Genomic DNA, 20,137 nt, shown 5'->3' with positions numbered 1-20,137 from the left:
CCTTACATAGCAAGTAAAAAAACACTATGACAAATTGGAGACCACAAAAGAAAGATAAAGGCCTTATATTTTAGTACCTTTAAGGACATCTTTCCTGCTTTTTTTGAACAAGGGGCCCCACACTTTCATTTTGTCTGGGGTCTTATAAATTACATAGCGGGCTGTGCCCACCGGCTAACTCCTTGGCGCTGCTTCTCGAGAGCCTCTCATTCAGCCTTGCTTCTCTTCCAGCCAGAAGAGTCTACAAGGAGGGGCTGGGGAGGCAGAAGGAGGGCTGCTGAGGTATTTTCAGCTGGGGCCTGACTACCTGGGGGCACTTCATTCCCCCAGAGGGTCCTCTGAAGCCTCCTGGCAACCGTGGTCAGGGCTGTCACCAGCTGAGAGGTTGGCCTGGCACCTCCCACCGCCCACTCCAGCCCCTTGTCCAGTATTTGCCAGACATCAGGCCTAAAAGGCAGTTCCGGCCGGAGGAAAGGAAGATGAGCCCCCCCATCACGGAGGGGGGCTTTGCCAGCCAGCACTCAGGCCCAAGGACCGGCCTGGTGCTTTGTTTTGAATGGCAGGAGCAGAGCAGGGCTGTCATTTCTCCTCCTAGGATCAAAATCAGACAAATCTCCTATTTGGCTTACCAGGCAATAAGTGGATAACGCCAGTGAATGTCAGTGCAAATTACAGCTCCAGACGCCTGTTGTCAGCTTTGTGCTGCTTCTTGTCACTTTAATGCAAAGAGACAGCATGGAGCTGATAACAAGCCAGAAGGGTGGGGGATCGGAGGGGCTGGTGGGGATGGGAACAATGCATATTGGAGAGATGCATTCAAGACAGCAAAAACTCACGGCAATGATTTCCTTGATTGCCTGTTGGAAAAGGAGCATTTAAGGGTGTTAGATACCTGGATGACAACTCGGGTATTTACAAAATGAGCAGCGACCTCACCTATTAATTCACCTACCCACCCACCCACCATCCCACCCATCCACCCACTCATCATTCATCCGTCCACTCATCCATTCATCCATTCACAAACCCACCCATCCATCCATCTATTCATCCACCCACCCATCTACACATCCATCTTCATCTGTTAATGAGAACTGGACTGGGCCTGTTGGCACACTGGAATTCTGAGAGGTTCATGAGGTCTCCATCTACTGCTTGCAGCCAGTTTCCCAAGGTTGCTTCTAAGAAGTCTGGAGAATTCTTGGGAGGAAACACCACTCCTCCTGGCAAAAAAAAAAAAAAAAAAAAGAGGGCTTTAGGGCCTTTTAATTTTGTCTAAAACAGCCTAGTTCAAAAAGTCCAGTTTTACTCAATTAAATTGCATCTTCTAAGCTAGTGCGTGGGTGTTACTGTTTCGGAGACACCCTCAGCCCAGAGATAAGATCTTCCCCTCCCAGCTGGCTAAAGAAAGAAGTCTTGCATTTGGAGAGCCAGAATTTGGGTGTGTCCAACTGTCTTGAAGCCTCTGAGGGTCAGCTTCCTTTAATATGCAGTCTCACTGTATCTCCACCCACGTTACACATTTGAGGAACAGATGCATCAAAACAAGAAGCCAGGCCTTACTCCAGCTGTGCCTGTGCTGGCAAGCTAGTACCTAAGGAATTAGAAAAGGGACCAAGGAGGTAATTATATGGGGTACACATCTTGCATATCTTCTTAGGTTCCTCAATGACTGTTCCCTTGGGTGGGAGGGTATAGCTCAGTGGTAGAGTGCATGCCTAGCATACACAAGGTCCTGGGTTCAATCCCCAGCACCTCTATTAAAAATAAATAAGTAAATGAACCTAATCAACCCCCATTCCCTCCCAAAAATGACTGTTCTCTCTCTTGGCTGGTGTCCCACCTGTTCCCGGATGCCCCCCACTTTTGAACTCAGATGAGATTCCTCACCACTGGGCATGGAATCTGGCTTCCAGAGCAGTCATCAGGGGCTGGAAAATACAAAGGAGCTGACTCCCCGTGGGGTAAAGGTTAACGCAGGAGATAGAAGGTGGGAGCAGGACAGATAAATTCCTCCACTTTCCATTCTCCTGTAAACAACACTGGATTGTGACTTCTTTTTGCAACCTTCTAGAGAAGCTCCATGCTAAGTCACCCTGGGGCCCCCTCACTTCTCAGGGTGGGCTCACAGTGAAACAAGGCCATCACAGTCAGGTGTTACATGACATCATATGGCTTCTTGTCTCGCTTCCTTTGTTTCCCTCTGGGGGCACATTCTAACCAAATTATTAGAACCTTAATCCTTGTTTAGGGTTCACTTTCTGGAAGACCTGGATCAACGCAATAAACAACATTTGTTTAACACCTGCTATGTGCCTCCAGGTGCCTTGAATTCATTCAAAACTGATTAGGGAACTGGGAAAACTCATTCAGGAGAGCAGAACATGGATCCCAAGGTCACCTAGAAGAGCAGAAGCAGAGTGGGAATGAAACTGTTGAAACCGAGTGAAAAAAAAAAATAGCTAGTGAGAAAAAGAAGACGGGGGAGCTTAGTGGAGATGGGGTGGCCTCAGAGCCGCTGGAGCCCAGTGAAGAAAAGAGAGGCTTCTGTATTCCTTGAGACTTTTGATCAAGATGCCAGGTCCCCAGCTTGGTTCCCAAATTGGGCAAGATGTCCATTTTGGGGACTGAGCTTATGCAATGAGTCAGTGTCGTCCTCACAGCAGAAGTACTTAAAGAGTGCAGGACGGACAGCTTTCATACCAGTATCCTAGTTATCTATAGCTGCAGAACAAATCACCCCAAAACTCAGTGCTTTAAAATAATAGCACACATTGTCAGGAGTTCTGATTTTAGCCACTGTGGTGTACATGAGGCAGGGTCTCACTGTGGTTTTGACCTGCGTTTTCCTCACGAGTGGTGACACGGACCGTCATTTCATATTCTTGTTCTCATTTGGGTCTCTTTCTCATGAAGTGCCTGGTCAAGTCTTTTGCCCATTTTCTCCTGGTGGACTGTCTGTCTATCAATTGATGGCCCTCAGTTACATATCCTAGATTAGAGTCTTTTGTCAGATAAACAAATGGCAAATGTTTATCCCCTCAAAAAAAAAAAACTTAAAACCAAACCAAACCAAAACAAACAAACAAAAAACAATCCCAACAGTCAAACATCATCATCTCAGTTTCTGTGGGTCAGGGATTCGGGAGCAGCCTGGCTCCGCGGATAGGGCTGTGATCTCTCACGAAGTTACGGTCAGGTGTTGGTAGGGCTGTGTAGTCCAGTGGAGGTCTGTGTAGAGCTGGAGGGTCTAGTTCCAAGACCGTTTGCTCACGTGGCTGCTGGCAGGAGGCCATAGTTACCCTCCATGAGGACCTCTCCCCAGGGCTCCTTAAGTGTTCTCATGACATGGTGGCTGGTGATCCAGGAGACCAAAGCAGAAGCTACAATGCCCTTTAAGATTTAGTTTCTGAAGTCACACATTCTTCTCTGCATCCTACTCCACTGATCACACAAAAAGCCCTGAGTCAAGGCAGGGAGAGCACATTTCAGGGCACGGAGACTAAGAGGTGAGGACCTCATGGGGAGGAGGAGCATTTTTGGAGACTGGACCATAACAGCATCCTGGAACATAAGAGCTGGGAGAGTTCTTAGAGCTCATCTGTTTCAACATCCTCATTCAACAGCTGAGGAAACCAAAGATCAGAGACATTAAGCAACTTGCTCCAGGTCACTCAGTGAATCATCTGTTCACACTCAGGTGCCTGCAGGAAGCCCATTCTTTGAGGCCATGTAAGACTCGTAGCCCAGGGTCACTACGCTGATGAAGGCAGTCAGAGGGGATGCTTTAACTCAGAGTGGATGAATGAATCCAGGGCCAAGCTGATTACAACAGTTCATTCATTCATTCAAAATGTCTTTCTCGAGTGCTTTCTTCACACCTGGCACTGTTCTGGGCACTGGTACACAAAAACACCCTCCTGTTCTCATGGGCCTTACAGTGTAGTGGGAAAGACGGCAAGCATCCCACTGATAAAGCAACTATGACAACCATGGCAAGTGCTTTGAGGAGGAGGTTGGAGCACTGCACAAACACAGAATATTGAGTTTGTTCCAGCCGGGGCGGCATCTCTCAGGAAGTGATGATTCAATGATCATTTGACAGCCTGAAAGTGAGTTCTACCATCAACGAGATGATTTTTGTTCACTATTTGTTTTTCAGACATTATGTTTCCACCTCCAGAGGTTCCATTTCAGTTTTCTTTTATATCTTCTATTTCTCTAATAGTCAACTTCATGTTTTTCTTTACCATCCTTGAATATATTTATAAGATTGATAATAGCGATTTTAATATCCTTGCTTGCTAGTTCCACCATCTCTGCTATTTTGGGGTCTACTTCTGTTTTTCCATCCTGGTTATAAGTCATATTTTCCTGCTGTCTTGCACGCCTAGTAATTCTCTATGGGATGCTAGGTCATGCACATTTTACAGTGCTAGGTATCAGATTTTGTTTTATTCCTTGAGAGAGTGTTGGATTTTGCTCTGGCATACAGTTCCTAGGAAACAGTTTAATCTTTTCAGGGCTTGCTTTGCAGCTTTGCTATACTATGCCCTGAACAACCTTTAGTCTAGGACTAATCTTACCCTGTTATTAAGGCAATACCCTCTGAGGACACAACATGTGTATTACAAGGGCTACACTTTGGCTGGTGAGAACACCAACGATTTCCAGGCCTGTGAGAATTCCAGGAATTATTCCATCTGCTCCTTTTAGGTGGTTTTTTCCTGCCTCAAGGAATTTTTTCACACACAGGCAATGATCAGAGATCAAAGACAAGGTTCCTAACCTGACCATTTCTGGAGTTTTTCTCCGTGTGTAGGACTCTCTTCTCTCGGGTATGCTGCCCTGCAAATCTGAGCTTCCTCAGTCTCCCACAAATCTGAACTGTCTTCTCAACTGTTTGGGTTGTCTCTAGGCAGTGAGCTGGTGCCATCACAGGACCCACCTTGTTTCCCATCACAGTCCTGCCTTAACTCTCATCCAGTTTTGAAAATTGTTGTTTCAGTCTAATTTGAAAAGACACATGCACCCCAATGTTCATAGCAGCACTATTTACAATAGCTAAGACATGAAAACAACCTCAATGTCCATCAACAGAGGACTGGATAAAGATGTTGTGGTATATTTAAACAACAGAATACTACTCAGCCATAAAAAAGAACAAAATAATGCCATTTGCAGCAACGTGGATGGACCTGGAGATCGTTACACTAAGTGAAGTAAGCCAGAAAGAGAAAGAAAAGTGCCATATGATATCACTTATATATATATGTGGAATTTTTTAAAACGACACAAATGAACTTATTTACAAAACAGAAACAGACTCACAGACATAGAAAACAAACTTATGGTTATCAGGGGGTAAAGGAGGGTGGGGGGATAAATTGGGAGTGAGGATTTGCAGATAATAACTTCTATATATATAATAGATAAACAACAAGGTCCTATTGTATAGCACAGGGAACTATGTTTAATACCTTGTAATAGCCTATAATAAAAAAGAATATGAAAAGGAATATATTTATATATAACTATGAACCACTGTGAACCATAGTGAACTACTATGCTGTACACCAGAAATTAACACAATGTTGCTGACTGACTATACTTCAATTTAAAAAAAGATCTTAAAAAAGAAGGAAATTATTGTTTCATATATTTTTAATGGTTTTCTAGTTGTTTAAGGCAGGGGTACATATCTAGTCCCTGTTACTGCTTCATGGCATATGCTTTCTTTAAATTTTTAAACAGCTTTATTGAAGCATAACTGATGATAAAATTCATACACTTAAAGTGTAAAATGGACCAGTCACACCTGAAACCATCACCACATTCAAGATAATGAACATATTCATTACCCCCAAAAGTTTCTTCATGCCCCTTTTCAGTCCCTCCTTCTGGCTTCCTGGACCCTTCCTCCCAGGAAGCCACTGTCCTGCATTTAGTCACAACAGATTAGTCTGCAGGTTCTAAAGTTTTATATAAATTCCTTTTTGTTAGGCTTCTTTCACTCAGCATAATTATTTCGATTCATGCATCTTATTGTTTGTATCACTAGGTTCCCCTTTTTAATTGCTCAGTAGTACTCCATTGTATGGATATACCACTATTGGTTTGGTTATTTTGTTTATACCATATTTATTCATTACTGATGGATATTTGGATTGCTTCCATTTTAGCTATTACAAAGTGTTATGAACACTTATGTAAAAGTCTTTGTATGAACACGTGATTTTTTTTTCTTGGGTATATACTGAGGGCATGAACATATGGTAGGTATATGTGTAACTTTTAAAGAAACTGTTTTCTAATGGCATTTGCTTTAAAGCCAGTTTTTGTTTGTTTTGTTTGCTTTTTTGGGGATCCATGTGGTGGTGTGGTAAATATGAAAAGTTTGGATGTCGATGTTCACCTTCTCTTATTCTGAAGCAGTGAGCAACTGCCAGGTTTATTAATGTCAGCCCTCACCAGTCTGGAAGGTAGACTCTCACCAGAAGATGGAAAAATACAAGACAAGAATATGAGGGGTTCCCAGCCTGGCAGAGAGCAGTGGGAAAGGTCGCAGAACGCTTGGACTTTTTTTTTTTTTTTCTGCTTGGAGGCATTTAGATGGAAATTAAAGTAGAGTTTGCTCTTTTCGGATAGTTCATCCTTTTCTTGTGATTTTTGAAAATATAAAATGTTGGAGAACCTAGTTCAGAGCTGTTTTTTGAAGTTTTGGGCTCTCTCCTTGATGTTTGGACTTTGAAGCTTCCGTCTGTGAATAAATTCAGCCTTTGTTTCACCTTTCCCTGCGAAATGACGCCAGTGAGTTAGAAGGAGATATCCAGTAGGGATAAGTGGCCTTTCTTTGATCCACACACAAATCGAGCTCCTCTGAGCCAAGAGAGGAATGGGCTTCACAAACGCCCGTCTGGCTCTGAACCTTGCGCCGTGTTTAACAGAACAGGCAGCGGTGGTGCCTTCTATTTCCACCACCTCCTCCCCCCTTCCCAAATTCCCCAGCATGGATGGATTCTCTTAAAGGAGTTTCCTTAGGACAGGCAGTATTTTTATACTTCCATTAATATCTCACACAATTTGAGATGTCTGGCAATATTATTGAAGCCCAGGGACCCTGGAAAGCTGCATAATGCCTGGCGAGGTGGGGAGAGGACCAAGTCACCCTTCTCTTCAGCCCCCTCTGTCCTCCTAACAATGCAGATCAAATGTCCAGGGCCCTGGTGCACTGCCGGCACTAACCAACCACCTCGGAGCTGGGGCCAGCTTCTCTGGAAGGCCACCCCTCCCTCAAAAACAACCTGCCTGTGACTCTGTGGCCACCTGAGTTCACAGTGCAGCTTGAGGAAATCTGTTATGGAAGATTCATGTTCATATTTCTGAAAGACCTAGGACAGAAATGCTAAATGACCTCCTCCTGGCCTTTTCTTAACTGGCCCTGGTAAATCTGTAGCTGTGTGATTTGGGCTGCAGCCAGGAACAGGGGCCCTACTGATTATTCTGTTCCCCATTGTTGAGTTGAGGCTTTATTCTGAATCATGATGCTGCTTCCAATTTTGCTATTGTGATGCCACCTCCCACCTTCTCTATCTCAAACGTAAGCTGGGTAACTTGTTTGCACTGAGCCTTCTGGGCCCTGCAACCACTTCACAGATACTGGTGATGGTTCCACCTGTGCCTCAAGACAGGGCCCGCTCCTGCCAGCCTGGGACCGCGCCTCCTCACCTGGGCACCCAGCCAACTCCCAATGGCCGTCGCTAAGCTCGTTGATACAAGTGAAGAGTTAGACATCGGGCACAGCTGACAGTGATGTCACAATTGATGGCAGTTAGGAGAAAGGGAGGCCAACTCCCACCAAGTGCCCTGGTTCTCTGGCAGGTGACAGGTAGAGGACTGAAGACATCTCTTTCTTGGCTTCCTCCTCCTTAGGGATACTGGTCATGCTGGGGAAATAAACATGCAATTGATTTTTTTGCCTCCAAACCCTTGGTACTGTGGCTAAAGGGCTGCGGTTGTCATGGCAGCGAGCAACACTTTTATTATCAGCTGTGGCCTTTTCCCCTCCCCTGGGAAATGCTTGACATGATTCTGGTTCTCCACACTAGTTCTGTTCCTTGTCTTTTAGGGGTGGATGCATCCTCCTTGCCTCTGATTGGGGAGAATTTCTATTCAGTTTGGAGGGACTGGCTGATGTGTAGGAAAGTGGGGGCAGGGTGAGACAAGACTCTCAGAGGAGGTACAAAATTGTGTGTATAAATGGGGGGAGATCAGAGCATGGGGACAGAGGAGGGAGGGAAAGGGAACAAGAAGGGAGATGGGGACAGGGAGAAGCAGAGAGAGAGGAGGGACACAGGGAGGTGAGGACACTTGCCCTCAGGAAGCTCCCTGCTCACACAGGCAGACCCGCACCTATGACTGTCAGAGCCCCTCCAGTCTCCTGGCTCAGGCTTGTTCAATCTGCTCCACCCTCTACCAGCTTGTCAGCTTCTGGTGGGCAAGCACAGCTTTCTCCCCAGTCCCAACCCCACAGGTTCCACCATGTGCCTCATAATATTAGGCAATTCAATGCTGAATGGATAAACGCACAGATGGACATTCAAATGCTTTTTAAAACTGAAATAACTGAATAAGGCTTTGGGGGAACTGACGGATAGGAATCAAAATCCCTAGAAACAGATGGTCAGACTCACCTGCCAGTTCGTGGGTTTGTTCTGAGAAATGCAGCTTCTAAGAAGAGTGGGGAGAGATAGACATTATATGATCTGGTCAGAGGGCTCTCCTCTTTAAGGAAAACTGCCCCAATTCTGGGCACCTGCTCAAGGCTGCCTTCAGACTTGCTGATTATGCTGGAAGCAAATCACGTGTCACTGTCCAAGGGGGTGGGTTGGCTTCCCTGGGGTCTTCAGCTCCAAGCACCCCCTACCCTGAGATGCTTCAGTCCTGCCCTACAGGAAGTAGAATGAGACTTGGAGAAAGTGGCTTCTTATCACAGTGGTTGTAGGGTGGTGGAAGATAATGACAGGGACTGTGTCTGCAGGCATACAGTTGTGGCCCCATTACAGTCCCAGGGCACCTCAGAGTAGAGATCCCAACTGTTCTGGGCACAGGCCTTTCTTGCAAGCTCCTTGGAGAGGGGTGAAGACAAGTAGAGGGTGAAATGAGAAGGAAGAAGGGAGGATGTCTCTGGGCTTGCCTCCCCGGAATGCCCCAGACAAAAGGCTGGGTCTTGTGCTCCTTCTGATACAGTCAGAGCTATGTATGGCCTCATGCCCCAGCCCAGCTCTAGGAAGAGGAAACGGTTTACAGTGGAAAATCCCAGCTATGTCCAGGGCTTGCAGTTGCCAATCTACGAGAAAAAACAGGGTCAGAAGGGAGACTGACTCATGCTGACCAAACTCACAGGGGACTGATGGATAGACCGAAATGCTACTCATTTGTGCAGCATTCTTCAAGTTCTTTGATATCTGAAAATCTGCCCCAGTTTTTTTTAAAAAGCTTCTGTATGACTAATTATATACAATATAACAATAAGTTATATTGTATATAAAAGAAGAAAAAAAGGTCCATTAAGCCTTGTTCCCAAGAAAGGCAGGAAATGGGGCAAGGAACAGGTTTGTTGTTCTTTGCATTTATTAACTCCTGCTTTTTGACTCAAGCAAAGGAACTTGATTAGAGAGAAAAATAAATTCCACTAAATGTCAACCCTAATACCTTCCTTTGTGATATAACCCACTTATTAGCTGCCTCCTCCCACCTGGTAGAGATCCAGGTAAAGTTGGCCTGAGCCAGCAGATTTGTGACCTTTAGAAACCTAGAGCTGCCCCTCAAGATTTCTGCACACCCTTAGGGGGCTCGTGTGCTCATGGCTCCTCCTGTCTCCCAACGCCCTGCCCTGGCTTCCGCGTGGTCCTTATCTTTGCTGTTACACGCCACAAGTCCTGTCAAATACATCAAGATTCCCTCTCACACAAAATATCTGTGAGCTGAGCAGAACTGGGCAACTATTTCAGGAGTGAAAGGGCTAGAAGGGGAGATAAGAACAGATTTCTGTCACAGCAACACCACTTTAAAATACGAAAGAGCATCTCTGATTCTCAGGCAGCCTCTAGCCGCCCCACACTGACGTTCCCCACCTTCTCCCACCTCTCTGCATCTTGCCCTCTGCCCTGATTCTTCCTCTTCTTTCCTGCTTTCTCTGCCAGACTCCTCTAGTGGTTGAAAAGTAGCTCTCACATTTTGGCGTGTACGGCAGAGTAACCTCAACTTCAAGACCTCACATTCTCCACCGAGCACCCACAGATTGAGGTCTTTTTGCCAAATAAATGAAGTCCCCCCAGCCCAAGAGGAACTTCCGTACGGCTAAGGAGATGAGTCATTGCATTTTCTTTCCTAGACAAACCCCTACTGCAGTTCTCCATCTCCATTTCCTCTAAATTCCTCCTTTAGTTATAATCAGTCCATCCCAAATGCTACTCCTTTCAGGAGAGTCTGCAGACCCAATTTCTGTTTGTTACTTCCTAGCTGTTTGTGGGAGAAGCCAGCTGTGAGATCTTAGACAAAGTACTTAAACCCTCTAAGCCTCCTCAGGGAAGGAAATGACAGGTAACATATAAAGCTGTTAAAAAGATCAAGTAATGGGATGCACATGAAAACGCTTCATCAGCCACAGAGCCCAGTGAAACTTATGACCGTTACTCATTGGGGCCATGCTAGCCAGGGTACCAAGCAACACGGCCATTGGTTGTCTGAGTCTTTGTGTGTCTTCCTTTCTCAGTGACAGCAGCCTTACTGATGCACTGGACCAAACACTGTGGGGCCTCTTTCTCATGTACAGATGCTGTTCAGTGGGTATGCACAAAGAGCACCTGATGCAGTGAGAACTAGCAGTCCTGCCAGAGATGGAGCACCTTAAGCTATGGAAAGCCTCTATTCGAGGGACAGAGAAATGCCCATATGTCTTCACACAATCCTTGCCTCTGAGCACCTTGTAATTTACCACAAGCACTTTCGTGACCATCCCATTTCACGGTAAGAGATGTACCACTGTGGTCACATACATATGGCTGAGAAGTGCCCCTTGATGACCTCACTCTATGCACAGCCCTCTTGAGTTGCCCAAGGGAAGACAATGACCCTAATTCCTCTATGGCTGCACATTCAAGGCCACCCCAAGCTTAGGGTCCCAAGGGAACTGTTCATAGTCCCACACAGCCAACCCAGTATGACTCCATCTGCTCTTGGAAACTTCGGTCAGAATCCTCCTGCTGTCCAGCTCCCAGCTTCCTTTCCCTCCACAGGGATAAGCCCCCAGCCATCAGACAGCTTAGCTGTTCAACCCTTAGAACAAAAGGAGTTGCTTTCACTCTCTTTCTCACAGTATAGGGTTGCTTGTTTCGAAAAGAGGGCCCAGGATGTTGAGGTGTTTGCAGGGGGCTGGTGAAGAGCACCCCCTTTCTCACTTCCTCACTTGAGTCCTGAACCAACTGAGAAATAAACCAAAGGAATAGTAAGGCAGATGGAGATCAGAAGGTCACTTATCCAGATAAAACTGATGTTGGAGAAAGAGGTTTTCCAAATACTGAATCCCAGAATTAGGCATCTCACTCACCTGATCATGGCCGAGCTGGACCAGGAGGCCTGTCCTGTGAGATTCATAACATGGGATAGTAGACCCTAGAGGGTTTGGGCTATTCTGCCCAGCTTCTCCTTCCAAACTTACAATCAGATTAAGCACCACCTGCTGCAGGGAGGGTGACAAGGATGCGGAGCTGGAAGGATGCAGAGAGGCCAGGTATCACCCGAAGGGTGCTGTCTCCATTTGGATGGAAGCATCTTGGGGAAATAAGCTCTCCCCATCGACACACACCTTCTGAAGATAAAAGGCCCCTTTAGACTCCTTGGAAGTGGTGATTCCCTCTTCCAGCTCTTGTTGAGACAATGAAACACCAAACACCATGTCACATGTAGACATTGATACACAGAGAGAGGTGTGCGCGCGCACACACACACACACACAAATAGGATCATGCCATATGATCACAGCATATTTTATAACTGCTCTTTTCACATAACAATATATCTGGACTCCAAGTACAGTAAATATACTTTTACAAAATCATTTTCAAGGCCAAGTATCCCTCCACTGTGTTATTGTCATACCCATCTTTTGGTAACCAACCTCCTACTGTTGGTTGTCTGATTTGTTTCCAATCCCTTGCTACTATTAAAAAGTAATTGTCTGAACCTGCAGCTAAATTGGTTCAGATGCTTAACTACCATTTAAAGGTAAATTCCTGAAAGTGGAATTGCTGGGTTAAAGGGCAGGCATGTGTTAAACACTTTGGTTACATTTTGCAAATTCTGCCGCAGGTGCCATTGATGTAGTCCAATGTACAAAGGACAAAAAGAATAGACAAAAGAGCCAGTTTACCTTGCAGGCTGTGGGCTCCCACACTGGACCCCCTGTGTCCTCCGTAGGCCCCTGTGCTGTGCTGCGCACCCCAGAACTTCAGCTCACTGTGTGGGCCGATGGGCTGAAGACAATGAATGGGAAGGGGTGGTGGGTCCGGGCCTCTGTAGATGACAAAGGCAAGTGTACTTTCAAGGCTGAGTGGGGCTTCTCCTGGTTGGTGGAGGTAGACATGGTGGTTCCCGGGTCAGCCACCCATGCTCTTCCCCTGTGCTTGGGCTGATCAAAAATCAGAAAATCAGAAAACATCCTCTGACTTCATCAGTCATGAGAGTCTCCCAGATGACCTGCTACCACAAACAGCTATTTGTGGGATGAAGGACAGACATGGCGTTTGCTTTGTCCCCAAGTCCGTGCCCAGAACCTGGACCCTCGTGACCCCTTTTCACAGTCAACGATTCCTGGAGTGCTTGTGCCTCTTTGGATGGCATCTCTAAACAGTTGTTTAGTTTGTGGGCTAGTATTTTCCAGGAAGCACCTCCAAGGAAAATCTGAATGCACACAGTCCCATGAAAGGAGCTGACTGTGAATGCTCCTGGTTGAAGGAGAGTTTTTCTGGTAGCTGAGACTGGGAGTTGAAGGGTTTTCAGTTTCTTGGGGACAGAACTGGGGGAGGGTCTCGCTGTGCCCAGGGAATGCGGCCACCTGGAACACGGAGGTGGGCTCCACAAAGGAAGGAGGTTTTACCAGAGCATGGTGGAGAGCTTAGGAGTCAAACAGACCTCTGTTTAAACCCCAGTGCTGCCCGCTTTGACGGTAGGAGTGTGGGCAAGTTACCTAACCTCCATGTGCCTCAGTTTCCCTAGCTTCCAGGGTTGTGTAAGGATCTAACTGGGTAATGGGCATATAAGTTACAAGGTAAGTGCCCCCAAAGTGGTAGATGTCACTCCAGCAACATCATCAGAAAGTGTAGACAATCAGGAAGCCAGACTAGGATCCCAAAGGAATAAATAAATAAGCCACTGGACAGGGAAGCTGGGGAGGGGTGAGTTACGGGATGAGATTAAGAGATATAGCTACTGTGTATGAAATAGATAAGCATCAAGGATATATTGTGCAGCACAGGGAATTATAATCATTATCTTGCAACAACTTTTAATGGAATACATCTCTAAAAATACTGAATCACTATGCTGTACATTACACTAATATTGTAAATCACCTATATGTCAATGAAAAAAAGACCATTTGACATCTTTATGTCCCCAGGGCATAACTCAAGGTCAGCACTCAGTAAATATTTGATGAATTTGATGAATGAACATGTGCCAGGCCATGTCAAACAGGTAGACAGCAATAATGGTGAGGAGCTGGTCCCTGGAGAAGCCAAGAAAACTCCCATGACAATAATAATACTATTAATAAAAGTAGCAGACGATTATATAACACTTACATGATGCCTGACACCAAACCTCACCTCACCCTTATAATGTGGTGCTTCACCTCCATTTACACAGAAGGAAACTGAGGCACAGAGGTCACATAACTTGCCCCATGTCGTGCAGTTATTAAGGGTGGAGCAGCATCCACGTCTGGATCCTGGGGCCAGAGGACGGAGGGCTCGGGACTCTGCCAGCCTGGCTAAGGTGACGGTGGGCAAGGAGAGTGAACTCAGCTCAGGGCAGAAGGCGGGGAGGACCAGGGCTCAGACAGCGCACTTGCTCACCCAGGAAGGTCACCAAAGAGACAGGTGATGGAACAAGAGAAAAAAGGGAGGCGCCTGTCTCATCTCCGAGCTGTAAGGGAGGATGGCACATTTTTCTACAGGGAGTTGGGGCCTGTTCTCATATATTAACTCTCTCAATCGTCCCAGCGATCCTAGGGCCCAAGTACTATTATTACCCCCAGGAGAGGCACAGAGAGAGTAAATGACTTGCCCAAGGTGAAGGTCACACAGCCCATGAATGGTGGAGCCAGGATGTGTGCCCGGGCAGTGTTGTTTAAAGGCCCCAGCCCACCTGTCGAGCTGCACTGCCTCCCGGGCCGGCCACTTACAGGGTCGGTGACAGGCTTGTCCACTGACTTAACAGTGTTCCTGAGGATGTGCTCTGGCAGTGGCCCAGGGTTAGGGGCTGGGGAGATAGCGATTAACCAGATGGGGACGTCTCCTTGACAATGAGAACCAAAGACAGGGTGGTCCCTCGGTTGGGACCTGTTACATGCACACTGCCGCCACAGCTGGCTCCCGTGTGACCCGACAGGCCCTGCAGAGCCCCGTCAGCACCTCCAGGGTGCTGAGCCCCCACCGACTCTTCTGTCTGGGGTTAGGGGCTAGGTTGCCATGTATTAGACCATCTCGAAACTGCCTGATGTCTTGTGAGCTTCCAGGTCTGCGGTTTGTCTGTGTCACTTTTGTCACCCAGGTGATCAGTTTTAGCTAGAATCACAGCCCACGGCTATTCAAAAGAGCTCCATTCCTGACATTCCGATGGCAAACAAATGGCATGACTATGACAAATCTCCAGCCCTTCTTCTCTTTCCCTGTTTTTCTGTCCTCTTCACCCTTTTTCTTTCTTTCCAAAGCCTTAGAATACAACTTTGTTCATGTGAAGTTTCTTAGAGGCATTGTTATCATCCCTACTTGAGGACAAACGGGAAAAATATCAGGACCAACAAAGTCCTCTCAACACGGCCAAAGGTGCTTGGATGGGGAATGACCTGGGGGCCTGGCGGGGTCACTGAGCCCCACCCCAAGGGACTGAAGCCACTTGCTCCCCAGTCTGCGTAGATAGCGCTGTGAGGGCCCAGCCCCAGCCTTGGCCAGCTCCGAGGGTGTGGCCAGACTCGTCATCTGGGGTGTCACCAGCACGTCCCAACCATCCTCAGGGATGGCCAGGTGAAGGGTGACCCAGGGGAGCCTCACCCATTGTTAGCAGCTGAGCCATGAAGTGTGGAGGTCAGTAGAGCTGAGCCAATCACACGGACCCCCTCAAGGACACGACCCAGGAACCAGGAGAGAGGCTGGCCCATTGAGAGCAGCAGGACCTGCAGGGCTGCAAAGCTGCCAGGGGGTGAGGCTCCCTGGGGAATTAACCTATTCTGGAATCATGACCTTTGACAGTGATTGACTCTGCATCAGGGTCTTCAACCTTCCCTATTTCACAGGGAGGACCCACCACACTCAGGTTCCACAGCGTCACTTCCCAGAGCATTCTGGGCTAAAGACCCAGCCCCGCTTCCACCCCTGCTTTGTCCCTGGTCCTGGCCGAAGCAGGTGGGAAGGGTCCACAAGTGGGCAGCTTGGATGGCTGAATTTCATCCCCTCCGTGCTCTGCCTGAGTGTCCAAAGGACCTTTCTGGGCCATAAAGGGACCCCTTGTGACATCACTCACAGAGAACAGTTCTTCCTCCATCTTGAGAGCACCTGGAGCCTTTCAGCAGCAAAAAATTAGCTCATGTGTACAAGGCACAGCAGTGCTGCTCCTCACCTGTCAGGACGCCGGTGGCTGGCCCTTTCATGAGCTCCGTGGCCTCCTTGGGCCTCTGTGTCCACCTCTGAGATCGGGGGCTCCTTCGGTTTTGCTCCAGATGTCCAGCTTGGAGTCTAGCTTCTCAAAGTGTTGTCCCTACACCAGCGGTCGCAGCATCACCACCGCCTTGGAGTTGGTGGAAATGCAGATTCCCAGGTTTGGTCCTAGAACTGCTAAGTCAGAATCTGCATTTTAACAAGATCTTGGCTGATCAAATGCAATGAAAGTTTCATGTGCTTCGGCCTGTACCTGACCATTTTCAATTTCAGCTGCAGGTTAGGGTTACCTGGGGGAGATTTTACAGCGTGCTGATGCCAAAGCCAGGGTGGTGGAGGGTGGAGCCTGGGAACCTGTATTTTGAAAAGTTCCTCCATGATTCTGATAGGCAACCAGGGCTGAGAACCACTGGCCCAGAGGAATGGGCAGTGGGGGATCTACCTTCAGCTTCCTGAGACCCCCTCCTGACTTCCTCTGAGCAACAGAACAAGAAGGTCCCTCCCATCCCTTTGTACTGCTTACTCTTGCCTTCCTTTCCTCCTCTCATCACTGGGGTTATTTTTCCCTCTGTTCTGGGTGGAGTTAGGAGCAACTCCTTGGATATGGGGCTTGCCCTGCCCATCAGTGTTGGCCAGGGTCTGGCCACCCTCCCCCAAGGCCCCCACCTTGGTCTGACCCAAGTGCTCCCATGCACAGGCGTGCCACAAAGGCGGCTCTGGGTGCCCCAGGAGGACACGGGGAACATCTAGAGAAGGGTGACTCATGCCTGTTTGACTGTGTCACGGCCTCATCACAGCAGCCAACATTTGTAGGTTCTGCCTGGGTCGGATCGAACCTGACCTAGCTCCGCACTGGGCTGCCTCCTCCCCGCAAACCCAGCCTGGTCTCCCCATCGTGTGGGAAACCTCTCCACAGCTTGTGTTTCTCTCCTGAGCTTTCCCATCTCTGAGCCCCTGGAGGAAGGAGAAAGTAAGGCAGCCACTCCTGTGGCTGGTAAATAGGTCTGTTTTGTTGTTCTGCAAGCAGGCAGTGACTTGAGATGTAATTTGCTGTAGCTTCCAGCTGCTTCTCACTCGCTGCACCATTCGCTCCAGAAGCAGGGCTTTGAATTCCCCGTCTCCCTAATTCCTTTCTGTTCTTTCTCCTCTTCCTTTTCTGTCTCCCTCTTTCCTCCCTCTCCAATCCCTTTCCTCCTGGAATCCCAGCTCTGCCTATTTTCTTATGCCAGTGGGTGGAAGTGTTATTAGCCCTGGGGAGGAGCCCAGCCTTGGCAGGTGCAGGTCGCATGTTACCTGTTACTCCAGAGGCATCACTGTTACCCTAAGTGCGGCTGCCAAGAGGAACCTGGATACTTCGGGCCAGGCAGACCCAGTTAAATCTTTCCCAGCTGTTCAACTCTGTGCACCTTGTTTAGCTTTAATGGGCCTCAGTTGCGTGGTCCATAAAATGCACACTAGTCACCACCTCACGGGGTTGCTGTGGAGATTAAATGAGATTGTGGCTGTGAAGGCTGGCCAGGTTAGGTGCTTGGTCACCCACGCGCTTCCCTCATGTGCCTGCCTCTTCTGTCACTGTGCCTGGCAGAAAATAGAGAAGTGTTTCTGTTGTAATGTGTCCCTTTCTGCCGGGACCCAAGGATCCAACTCCTCTTGTAGTTTTCTTCTCACTTTTCAGTTGCTTCAGTGTCATTTCCCCACTGGGCCCACCAGCTGATTGTGAATGACAGAAAATGTCCACCCACAGGGAAGGGGAGTGTGAGCGAGTGTGGCCCTGGTTCCCAGCTTCTACCCCCAGGGCTGTCATTTCATTCCCAACCTAAGTAGGTGTCAGGAATATAAATTCAGGCCTGGTGGGCTTCTGGGAGGAGGTGTGGACTGATCAGATAACAATGCTTGGAACCAGGCTGATATGTCTTCAAGCCCTGACCCCTGCTCCGCAAATTACATGACCCTGGGCAAAGTTATTTATCCTCTTTGAGTCCTTATCTGTCAACTCTGGTGATAACCTCTTTCTTAAGGGATCACTGAAGGCACTGAAGGTCACCTATGGAAACTCTGACATATAGCAGATGTGCAATAAACTCCCCACCCCAACCCTCACCCTACAACTGCACAGCCTCACCAGAACACGTAAAAACAGCATACTTTCAGAGCACTCTGTGCCCCAGGATCTTTCCTAGTGCCCTGCATACCTCCTCACAGTGTATTCCCCTTATGACCCTAGGAGGTAGGTTATATCATTGTCACACTCACCTTCCAGAACAGAAAACAGAAGCCCGGGGAAGTTAAGTAACTTGTTCGAGGTCACCCAGCATGGCAGAGCTGGGAGTGACTGCCATTGCGATTGGTGGGCATTTTCAGCTTGATTTGCATGGGAAGTTTTCCTATGGAATTCTGGAGGGGATATGGGAGTCCTACATCCCAAAGTGGATTTGGCTCCAGAACCTTCCATGGCCCCCTTGCAGAGGGAGCCCACAGGGAACAGAGGATTCAAATGTGACTGACCATCCAGGGACCTGGTGGGTGCGGTGGGATTTGTGGTCATCAGCGTCTGCTTGGTCTGCCCTCCTCCTCCTCATCTCCTGGGCCATTTTTATCAGGATGTCCCTCTTCCCTGGAGCGCCTTCCGGCAAGTCTATCAAAAGCAGGGACGGGGTCTCAGAAGTCAGGAGAGACTTCTGGCCACAAAGCCTGAAGCATATTTGTTTTGTTACCTGAAATTATTATCTTCACTTCAAAGGCTTAATTGAGGAAGATTCAGATGTTCACCAGGGCTCCAACTGCTGAAGAAAAATGTATTTAAAAGGCCAACTGCAGAAGCAAATGCATTTTGTCCTTGCCATTTTGTTGGGGCTGCATCCAGTCAACATCAAAAAATAGCTGTTTCTGTGCTGACAGCGTTTGCGGATGTGGCCAGGATTTCCCGTGCCTCCACCTCACCGTTTCCTCTCTGCCTCTGAGCTGGTCCCCTTCATTCTTCCCTCTCTCCCTCCCGACAACTTGCTCAGATCTGTGGGTAAATGTGCAGAAATGTTCTGGAAAGTGGGAACATTAAAGCTTCAGGCAGACAGGGTTCAAATTCCAGCTCAACCACTTCCGGGCTATGCACACCGTCCGTTTACCTCTCTGAGCATCCATCTGGAAACTGAGAGCATGTGAAAATGGCTTTCTCCAGCACTTGAGCCTGGCACAGGGTCAAGGGGCAGTAAAAGGAAAAAAGGGGGTAAGGGGACAAGCTTTTTGCCCATTGCTGAGTGTGTGTCTGGGGCACAGCGTGTCCTCGATGCTTTTGAAGAGTGTTTTCCCTTTCTCTCTCCACAGCCCCGGCCTCAGCCATGGACTCCTTCTGCCCTCGGGTCTGCCTGTGAGATGCACAGCCCCTCTGTTTCACAGACGCTTCTGTGACTCCCTCCTACCCAAGTAAAATGGACCTGTCCTGGTCCCTGCCCAGGGTTCAGCCAAACTGATGAACAGACCTTGGCTGACACTTCAGTGAGGTGACATTTGACCAAGGCCCAGGGACAATGCTTCAGGGAAGCACAAGCTGCCCCTCGCTCAGTATTTCCCAAATGTCTGGGACCAGGGCTCACTTTTGGCAGTGCTGTCACGAACTATGCCCAACCTCAAAAGGGGTACAGATTTGGCCAGCCACAGGCCCACAGAGGAAGGAGGATCTCTGAACATAGGTCATGCTGCTTAGGTACCTGCTAGGGTAATCTGTGTGTCTGCTACGCCTGCCTCCCACAGCAAGCTGGGAGGATGCCATGCACAGGGCATCCTCTAAGAGCTGGGTGCCCACGTGCCCTCTCCCCCATCCCTCGCTGCTGAGGGTGAGGAGAGATGCTACTGCACCAGGGTCTGGAGATCCGAGCTTAGATGCCACCCACCCTGCTCATGACTCATGCAGAACACAGGCAGGTCATCACTCACTGCTGGGGCCAAAAGGCTGTAGTTCCACTTGGCTGCTCCCTGCCACATAACGGTGACTCGGAGGATTAACGAGGGACAAGAACTAAGCTTGGTGAATGCAGCTTTGCTCCCCAGCTGGTCCCTCTGATTATTCTACAAAGCTGACGGGAAACGGCAAAGGTCAAAGTTCTCTTTCCGTGAGGTTGAGGTCCTCTCTGGGTCTGGTTCTGAGCTCCACGTCCATGTCACTCTCGCCTGGGGTGAGGCCCTGGGGTCAGACTTAGAAATGG

General features: G+C 48.3%; 1 long non-coding RNA gene across 1 annotated transcript; it reads right to left on the bottom strand.

The window, feature by feature from the left end:
• Positions 1–769: 769 nt before the first annotated feature.
• LOC116284003 (uncharacterized) lies at positions 770–8,855 on the bottom strand. The gene is made up of 4 exons (XR_012060389.1): positions 8,694–8,855; positions 7,729–7,946; positions 1,060–1,223; positions 770–857 (listed from the first exon to the last, which is right to left on the bottom strand). It is a non-coding gene; the product is annotated as an uncharacterized lncRNA (long non-coding RNA).
• Between the last annotated feature and the right edge of the window lie 11,282 nt (positions 8,856–20,137).

This window comes from Vicugna pacos, chromosome 17, assembly GCF_048564905.1.
Source record: "Vicugna pacos chromosome 17, VicPac4, whole genome shotgun sequence".
NCBI lineage: Eukaryota > Metazoa > Chordata > Mammalia > Artiodactyla > Camelidae > Vicugna > Vicugna pacos.
Note: the sequence above shows the minus strand (reverse complement) of the source record. Positions and strands in the feature narration are given on the sequence as shown.